Genomic DNA, 10,595 nt, shown 5'->3' with positions numbered 1-10,595 from the left:
AGAGGTAAGTTTCTTTATTCTCTTTCGTTTGGATAATATCCGTATATTTATTTAGTATTCAGGATATATTAATTAGAAAAATGGAACTTAATTTAGTTTAGAGTTTGAAAATTAAAATTTAAAATTTAAAAATAAATGTAGAGAATTTAAAGTTAGGTATTTAAAAATCAAGATCGGAATTTAAAATGTAGGATTTATGGCTTGTTATTAGTTTATTATTATTTAAATTTGAAATTTTAAACTTAAATTTTTGAAGGCATAAGGTTTACTATTTGAAATTGAAGATTTACATTTTAAGTAAATACTGTGAGGTTTGTTGACACGAAGTTGAAATCTAAGTTGTAGATGGAAAATTTGTAATTTTAGAACCTGTTATTATTATTATTATTATTATTATTATTATTGTTATTGTTATTGTTATTATTATTAATAATATTTTTGTTGTTGTTGTTGTTCTTATTGCAATTGTTCTAATTTTGTTTAGGTGGAGTCATTGGCGCCGGCATACACGATATATATGGAAGCTTATTGTGCATTTTAGGTGAGGACTCGATGACATGGGAGTCGACGATGTAAGTTTTAACCATTTATCTTAGGCTGCTTATTTAGAATAATAATTTTACTTATCGGCCTCGTGGGTACTAATGTGCAGTTTATATGGTAGACGTATATGGGAGTGGGGGTTCCGCTTCAAACAACGGACTAATGGCATCTGTAATTGTGTCTGAGTCCAACTTGGTATGATCTTGTGAAATCGTGTCCATGGTGCACGTGTATTTGTTATTGTATCTCCTGATCTCCCAACACCCCTTCTTTCGAATCAAGCTAGCTCGGATAAGCTAATCGCACCCTGTACCATAACCCTTGCATTTCGTATAGAATGTTTGCAGCTCAGACTCATAAACAGTATAATCAATTCCTCTAGAGATAGTGTAGCTTTTGATTGCAGATATCACTGAATCCCTACAACCAAATTCCATTCCGATACTAAACTCACCATCTTCCACCGCAACGTCACCTTTACCTACGACATGCGAACCACCATCAGTCAGACAAGATGGTAGTGTAACTTTAATTAATAACCATAAGATAACATATCAATATTTGCTTACTCAGGAAATTCTGATACATGCATGGCTTCGAGATCCAGAGTCCGTATAAAAGATGGAACTCCAAAGGGGATCTGACTTACAATCGCATTCCCCTCATTTTGTACTTCGAGATTATCTGCCAAGTCTTCATCATCGTTTTCGTTATCGACTTTATAGTTGGCTTCAAACTCCTCTTCACTGTCATTGTTATCTTCTTCCCAATCTATATCCCCGATTTTATCAACGTTGACATCATTGCGAACCGCATCCATTCCCATATGCTATTCAAACTCAACGTACAGTTCAATCATCGGCATGTGAAATTGGGTTTGAATAGCATTCCTAATACATAATATTTTTAGGGTTTATGTATCAGCCCACCAAATACTTGTACAGGCTTCTGTATAAAATGTTGCTCACCCTTTTTAAAATGTGACTTTGTATGTTATCACAAAGACCATTTTGCAAATCCACAAAACCCATGGTGCATGGAATAGCCAACGATAAGGGACATTCACAAACAAAAGTCACTCCTTCGTGTGTGTTTGGTATAATCTCACAGTTATAATACACTCACACATTTACAACACCTTCCATAACTTTAACCTCACCTAACCTGACTTTTTTGACACAGCTAATTGCCAAAAAAGCACACCACTATGGATTTTATGCAAGAAAGAGTAAGAGAAGAAGTGAAGATGGATGAAATTTTTTATTAAAATATTATTTTATGTATAAAACACAACCTGCGTTTTGGGGCCTCCAAGAAAAGCTTTCTGACACTCACAAAATGCAACTTGCGTTTGTGGGCTTTAAAAAAATTTGAATTTTGTGGCTCCAAAAACATAACCTGCATATAGCGAACACAAAAATTAAAAAAAATGAAAAACTCAAAACGTAGCTTGCGTTTGGTAAGTTTCAAAATCAAAAAAAAAAAGAAAAAACTCAAAACGTAGGTAACGTTTTGTATCCGACACCATAGCAGTAAAAATTTTTGCTACATGTCCATTTTATGGTGTTACACTTTAATTTTTTCCATAACGAACAAAATGAGCCTAAACTTAGATCAACAAAAATAAAAACAAGAAAAACTAAATAAAATAATAAATAAAGAAACTTGAAAAGTCATAATTAACTATGCATATACACCACGTCACATCATTGCAATGTTTATACTATGCAGGAGTTTTTGATATTTTTTATGTAATTGTTTATTTATAAAAATAAAAAAAACGAAAAAAGAAGAGAAAAGAAAAAGTTTGACTGATAGTGATCGTGCAATTATTACTTCAACATCTAGTTTATACCATGTATTGTTTCTTTATACCATCATCAAACATGAGCCATGACATGATTGGCTAGTCCCATCCTGATTGGCCCCCATAATAATTTGGAATGCTCTAGTGTACAGATGCAAGTTGAAAAAGTTGTGAAGAGAATTTTTTTTCTGTTTGAAAAAGACACATGTGACGTTCAGTTTTCAAAATGGAGGAGGGTGTCAGCGTTGATGTTTTGCGTAGGCTTAGATAGAGTGAGCCTAGCTGATACAGTTAACTAGTTTGAGTTGTTGAGACACAAGGTGGATGGGTGGGTGAGTCATTTTCTGTTTAGGCTTTGGCAAAAAAAAGGGATTCATGCTAAGGCCTCCCAAAACAAGTTTGTGTTAGTGTGTGGGAAGGGATGCATTATTTCCACGTTCCAGGAGGGTTATGAAAGAGGATGCCCATAGGGAACCGTTGATTGTTTAGCAGTCCAGTTTATCCGTTTATGAAGGGATAATTTGGGAGTTTAAATTAAAACGGATCAAAATTTAATTGCTTAGCCAGATTAATCCAAAATGAAAATCAATCATAGTGGCACTAAATTAGATTTGAACGAGGTTTAATTTTTATTAATATTATTTTTCAATAAATACATATGGTATATAACAACATAATAAATATAAACTAATTAATTAGTTATTAAAAGAAAAATATTTACTTTAATGTGAAAATAAAAATAAAACATCTTTATTATGAAAAAATATTAGAATTTTATGTACTTCTTTAATGATAACTAAATTATAATTTATTGATTATAATTTGTTAAAACTTGATTGTTTTTAAAATATTAGTGAAGATATATATATATATTAATTTTAATTTTAGGTTTTAGACTATTTTATTTTTTTATTGAAGCAGGACTGTCTCTAACGGTTCAACCAGTAACTCATCGGTTGAACCAATAAACCTATAAACTAGTGATCATTTCCTGTTCGATTACTGGTTCGGTTCTTACAACTCTGACACTGACACAGCATGACACCGGCCTAACATTCAACCAAGGTTCCACAAAGGTCCTGGCAGTCAAACTAATCGGAGCAAAAATATTAACCAACTGATCGGTTTAACAGTTCCAATATTTTGACCGTGGTTCCAATGGAAAAACCATTCACAATTTAACAATGTATAAACGACATCTAAGATACACATAAACTTCATAAACATACACTACTTGTCAGAGTAATTCATGATTGACGATAACCGAACAGGACCCATCCATTCGATCGGAAGATCGGTCGACCTAAATACGAACACGTCTGAACTGGTCTCCAAATCCCATAGCCATAACAACCGGTCAAATCGAGCAACTACCGGTCGTGCCCCGTGAAAGACGTCCAACACTCTCCGGCGTCATGCTAATTTGCAACCCGTTAGACAGCATGTTCCTCGATTTATGAGTTTGTGTCCCGATTCTCGGTCTTCTTTGTGCCCTCATACTCTTCTTGCCATTGAGCTATGTTAGTCTCACTTTTATGTTAAGTAGCGATACATTTTATTTTTCATCATTGTTAACACCTTGATGAATTTTTTTATTGATATTATTCTTTAATAAAAACAACCGGTATGTAACAATATAACAAACATAAACTAACTATCTAGTGTTTAAAATAAAATTTATTACCTATGATATAAATATCAAACTGTAAAAGCCTTGACACCCAAAAAAAACTAATGTTTCCGATACTAAGTTCATAATAACCAGGTTAACACTGGTGCATTATAATATGTTGAACCTTCATTATTTTTAAAACATTAGTAAAAAAACCTTCATATGTATGTTCTCTGAGTATCTCATATCATAGAGCTTATGTCGGACTGATATTACTAGTTCAACCGGTTAAGTAGCGTTTGAATGCATGAACAAGTGAACCAACTGACTAACCGAACCTGTTCTTGCCAGCTCTCAACATTTACAACACCTGAGAGCTAACGAAATCGCATCGTTACTCATTTTTGGGTCCACTCAATGGGCCCGGTCCTCCTCACTTTGATTCTAAACCCTATACGTCCAACATAAAACGTACGATCCTGCAATAAATAGAAACACCACATCTAAACTGCATCTATCTCTATTCACTTCAACATATCTTCACGTTTCTACGTTTTGGCGATACTGCGTGAATTATACTGTTATTGTTAATGCAGCAGTTCCTACTCGGTTCTTGCACAATAAGCGCTATCTTCGATGAACAGCATCAAGGCAAGAGGGCAGAAGATCCATCAATAGATCCGAAAAAGGAAGTATCAACCAGTTGCTCTTAGATCATTGGAAGGTGAACATCGAGTGACGGATATGAATAGTGATTCAAAGGATGTTTACCATCCTCTCACGAATCTCGATCTAAAAAAAGCAAACTTCAACCTCTACGGAATAATTTTCAAACCAGTTCAAACAAAAGCCCGTTTCACACTTCTATAGCAGCAGTATCACTCTCAGACTATGCAGATAAGTCGATTACCACAGCATGATAATAAATACAGCCCCATGCGAGCTATAGAGGGGCATCACATGTGCGCAGCCCTAATTTCCTAACTAAAGCCTCACCCCTGGCAGGTTCACATTTTAGTGTAAGTTTTTTGAAATTGTAAAAAAAATTAAAAAAATACCATTTTGGTAAAAATAATTATAAAAAATTAATTTTTAATACTAAAAATAAGCAAAAAATAATTTTAACGTTATTTTTATAAATTATTATAAATAATAGCAATAAAAAATAAAAAATAATTATAAAAAATGATTTTAGTTCAATTCACTTGTACCGAACGTTTGTGTATATCTATCATGATTTTATTATACATCGATTTTTAAATATCTTAATTCAAATTCATAACTTTTTAACCTTCTCAAGGTTAATTTTTTTTCTGGTATTTTGTTCCAAAAGTCAAATTAATCACAAAATTTGTATACTTATTTTTAAATATTTTTAATTTTTATTCAATTCAAACATTTTTGTTGCTCGGCAGGCTCATCTTTTTCCTGAAGCTATTTTTTCCCTTCCTTTCTAACCATGCAAACACTCTAATTTCTTAAACCCACCAACAGCCCATAGGCCATACACCCTTGGTCCAAAATCTTTGCTCCAATGCATATACAATAATGGTTACAGGTCCACATACAAAGCCCATTACGAGCTTCCCTCACTCTTACTGCTTGGCACGGCTCCAACAATGTCCAGCCCGACAGTGACTCTGACACCTCTACCGAGCTACTCCCCTGCAATGATCATCATTCCACTTGTCACCACAACCTTTAATAAAAAGAAATCTCTTCAAATCTGTATACAATAACCTTTGTACGCTATAATTCTCCTAATAGTTTTTTTAGATTCGTCCTATTTGTTGATGTTGTTAATTTAAAACATATAAAATAACGTCTAAAATCTTATAGTAAAATTAGAAGAGTTATTGCTTCTAATCAAATAAATATCATCATCATCGTTAAATCTACTATATATGACAATATCAACAAAAACAAGAAAGATTATATTTTGAGCATGTTATTTGCAACTCATAATACATATTTCTTGTGTAATTTCATAATTTGTTGCAAATATCAACCTAACCATCCAGTTGAATAGATGAATTGGTAACCCGTGTTTTCTCTAATTCAGTTATATGGCATAACTCTCCAAATTGAAAGCTGAATTTGGGCCATGGTGAATCAGAACTTAACGTTTTTATCTATTTGCCACTATTTTTAGAACTAATTACCAAATTGCCACTATTTTGAAACATATTACTTAGTTTTCACTCTTTTATCATTGTGGCAATCGATTTTTTTGTCAGTTACTGATTGGGATTCGCCACACGATGATGATGTCAATGTGAGTTTGCTAGCTGCTGATTGAAATTTGCCACCACTAATGATGTCAGCACGTAGATTTGTGCCTATTTAACAAACTAGAGTACCACCCACGCTACGCACGGTTATATAATTTATCTATATGGCTAATCATACATAAAAAATTGATATTAAAGAAATAAAGAAAAAGTCTAAATTTAAACACAATGATATAAACATGTGTAATGATAAAAGTCAATCTTTCAATTTAAATATGTTAATGTATGTCAAAAAGCTTCACTTCTTTACAAATAATAAATGTCTAGTTAGTTGCATTATAATGTTACTTATTTTTTTTGTTAAAATTTTTTTAATTTCATTATTTTATTTGTTGGTGTATGATTATATTTTTCTTATCTAAATAAAGTGGAACATAGGACAATTGAAAATAATTTATAATATTGTTTAATTTGTGATTTATATTTATATAAATTATTTGATATATAATTATTTTTGTGTAAATTTTGTTCAATTAATTATATACTTAAATTATAAAAATACCATTTAACAGTTAGTGTATTATAGTTATTCATTCTTTTTATTCCAAACTTATTTAAAAACCAGGATAATGGTCCTACTAATATTTTGAACTACAAATATTCTATTGTACTAATATAGTATATAGTAAATAGTTATTTTACTATGAATTTTCTTTAATATGATAATCATCAATGTATAGTGAACTAGCTAATATAGTATATAATAATTGTAGAAATATAATAATTTTATAATAATTGTAGTAATATAATAATATAATGCCAATACAAATAGTAATATAATATGTACTAATATAGTATATGATAATTTTAAAATACATTTGCACACAAAATGAGAATGACAATGCATGAAACTCACTTAGGTGTCAACTCTTTAATTCATTATATTTTCTTTATGTCATGTGTTACCGCAATAACAAAAAGCCCAATTAGCTTATAAAAAAAGACATTTTGACATTTTGACTGATGTCAATTATTTGTAATAAGTTTTGATAAAAGATTACACATGTCCTCTTTTCTTCTTCTAATAGATCACAGCTGTGTCTCGATTATATCATATTAGCTACTAAAACCATCTCAACCTCCCAACATTTAATGAAAATTAATTCTAACCTATCATATCACCGCATGGGTGCCACTAAATCAAGATGACCCACTATATATATAATGTGTAGCTGCAGATACTTGTAATTATGATCACTTTGAAGAAATCATTTTCTTTCCTTCGATATTGATATTTTAGAATCAATCATGTATTGTTGAATGCGATATCACTAAAGATGTTGAAAAAACTTGCTCAAGTCTGGCTTGAACATAGTTTTTGGGAAAAGCTTGTATGCATAAGGTGCGATTCAGTGATCGGCTTGAAATTCTTTTGGGATCTACATTTCCATATTATAATTGTAAAAAACATTAACTTTTGTATGTGTGTTATGGTTTCATAATATTTGAATTTAATTATGTGTTCCAAATTGATCAGATTCGTCGAGCATAAAAAATAGTGGGGAAAAAGATCACCGAAACTTAATCAAGGTGATGTGTGATCTCTTTATTAATTTACTTGTTAGTCTTGATTATTGCTAATATATTATCGAAAATAGTATACTAGTCACCAATCCAACATAACTGATTCTGATATAAGTTGATAGTAACAATTTTTTGTTTGTAAAAATAACCATTGAAAAAATGTTATAATTAGTACCTGCGTTGGTAAAAATTGTAATCTGATTAAGCTTCAGCTATTTTAAACTTAATTTATGGTGGTGTTACTTTTTGCTTATGTGAATTGGTATGTTTGTTTGGGTGAAGAGTATTTTTGATGACTTCGTTGTCTCCGTTGTTGAAGGTTCGTTCGAGTGAAAATGGGGCTCAAAAGATGAAAAGAGATAGTGGTCTTATATCGGATCTGTGGAGGTTCAATGCTACTTATATTCGTGTTGGACAGGTTGTTTTCCGTTTTCTATGGATGTTCATTTTTCTTAATTTTATCTATCTCTTCTATGATGCTCATAATAGTAATTTTGATAATTTTGTTATGGCTGTTGGTATTGTTGAGCGTTAATTTGAGCATAGATGCTGCTCAAGAGATGAAAAGGGATTCTAAAATTCAATAAGAGATTTTGATATCTAATGTCAGTTGTGTTCGCTTCGAACAGATGTTTTTCCATTTATACTCTATTATAATCACTTTCCATTATTTTGCGAGAATGTATACAAATGCAATGTTCTTTTCTGAAGTTGAATAAAAACGCAAAGAATAATCTCCTGGTGCTTCAGTTTTGGCTTGTGTGCATTGGTGTGTTAGTTCGGTTGAAGAGTAATTTTGATGATATTTTCACTGTTGATATTGTTGTAGGTTCCTTTGAGTGAGAATGGAGCTCAAAAGATAAAATGAAATTCTAAATTTATATCAAATTTGTGGAGCTCTGATGCTGTTGGAGACATGTTTTTCCTTATTTCTAGTAATGTTAAACTTCCTTTTTTCTCTCTCTCTTTTATGATGCTATTGGCATTCTTAAATGTTAATTTGGGTGAGGATCCTGATAAAATGAAAAGGAAATGTGAACTTCAATAAGATATTAGATTTGAATTTCTAATTCTACTTGTCAATTGGTTTTTAAAAAATGTGTTTTTCCATTTAAAATATTTTATAATCACCTTCCTTTTTCTCCATTTATATTATTTTATCAAATGAAAATTATATAAAGCACACAAGTTCAAACAAAGAATCCTTCTAATGTAAGGCTTGCCAAAAGTTGCTGGTATAGACAAAGACAACTTTGATATGGTCTCGTGATATAAAGTTTTGACATGTATGCAATATAGTGATGCAGCGATCTAAATTAAATAGCCATCATCTTTTGTATTTTAAAATAACTCTTGAAGAATGAGTTGACATGTATGCAATATAGTTATGCAGCGGTCTAAATTAAATAGCCATCATCTTTTGTATTTTAAAATAACTCTTGAAGAATGAGTTGTTAGCGCAGTGAAACTTTAGTCTAGTTTTCTCTAAATTATCCGTGTGTTTGATCATCGTTACTCTAAATTGTTGTGCAGCTTAGGAATTGCCAAACCAACTATACTCAAGATCTGCGAAATGTATTGTATAAGTATTATAATGAAGCTTTTACCCTCCTTTTAGTGCATGAATATCTGAAAGAAGATATCCTTTTAAAACATTGTGTCTGTCCATTCTTGTTTGACACAACGGTAGCTTGCTATAGACTTTCTAATTTAATGTATAAAGGAACAAATATATAAATAACCAAGATTTTCTAATTTATTGTATAAAGGAACAAATATATAAATAAAAATGGGTTAGCACTCATATAATGTCGAGTTTTGGTTTAGCGTGTGTGTTCACTAGCACGGTTTTTTACCAAGCAGGTGTTGATATATATATATATATATATATATATATATATATATATATATATATATATATTACTCTTGAACGGTAACCTAGTTATGAAATTTTAGATAGTTTTCTGCATAATCATAGATCATTTTTTCATATTATGGATGCTAAATTCTGATAGAGTGATTACCTCAATATTATAAAAAGACATTTTCAAGAAAATCACTTTATCAAATAATGGATAATAAAGTTATATCCTCACTGTTCTAACAAATTTTAAATTTAGACTTCATATATTTTGTTTCGACACGCACTAAAGTTAACATGACTCGACTTATGAAATGCCAACTAAGGCTCTTGTAAAGTCATAAAAAACCAAAATGCACCATCTTTGGAGGTCAGATTAAGGGGATACTATATAATTATTCTACTTGTGTGACTCCTTTTCTGGGGTTTAATATAAAATTCACCTGAAATAAAGAAAGAGAATGCTACCTTTTTTAATTGGTAGTTAGAAAAAATCACAAATTGTGACGAGTTTCGTGGATGAATTTGAATGAACGATATCTGAGCATATATTTTTCACATGTTTAATGCCAATCTAATTGATTGACTTGCTAATATAGTAGGATTAGAGCTATTTCTGCAAGCGTTTGGGAACTTTTATTCCAACATGTCATTTTTTGGATCCTTGCTCTCTTTTTCTACTTAACATATCTGGTTTTGAAAATATCACATGCAAAAAGAATGATCTGTTAGGTTAATTATGACGGATTTGTGGTATATTGTTATAAGAAGGGTTTGCCATCGCATATAGAGATCATTGTGAATTTCTTTATGCACATTACAAAATGCACTTCTGTCTTTATGAAGTTATACGAAGGATGTAACACCCTACCTCATAAAATCTTATTCTTAAATCATAAAACAGAGGTGGTGAGATATTACGACTTTTAAAAGTAAAATTATATATATATATATATA

The 10,595-nt window shown here is 31.1% G+C and overlaps 1 long non-coding RNA gene across 2 annotated transcripts; it reads left to right on the top strand.

Annotated features, from left to right (window-relative positions):
* Positions 1-7,356: 7,356 nt before the first annotated feature.
* LOC112747501 (uncharacterized) lies at positions 7,357-9,388 on the top strand. 2 transcript variants are annotated; one of them, XR_003174912.3, is made up of 4 exons: positions 7,358-7,595; positions 7,731-8,195; positions 8,607-8,712; positions 9,311-9,388. It is a non-coding gene; the product is annotated as an uncharacterized lncRNA (long non-coding RNA). The 2 variants fall into 2 exon arrangements; XR_003174909.3 differs by lacking the exon at positions 9,311-9,388 and having other exon boundaries at positions 7,357-7,595; positions 8,607-8,847.
* Positions 9,389-10,595: the final 1,207 nt, after the last annotated feature.

The sequence above is a fragment of the Arachis hypogaea genome, chromosome 2 (genome assembly GCF_003086295.3).
Source record: "Arachis hypogaea cultivar Tifrunner chromosome 2, arahy.Tifrunner.gnm2.J5K5, whole genome shotgun sequence".
In the NCBI taxonomy this organism is placed as follows: domain Eukaryota; kingdom Viridiplantae; phylum Streptophyta; class Magnoliopsida; order Fabales; family Fabaceae; genus Arachis; species Arachis hypogaea.
Note: the sequence above shows the minus strand (reverse complement) of the source record. Positions and strands in the feature narration are given on the sequence as shown.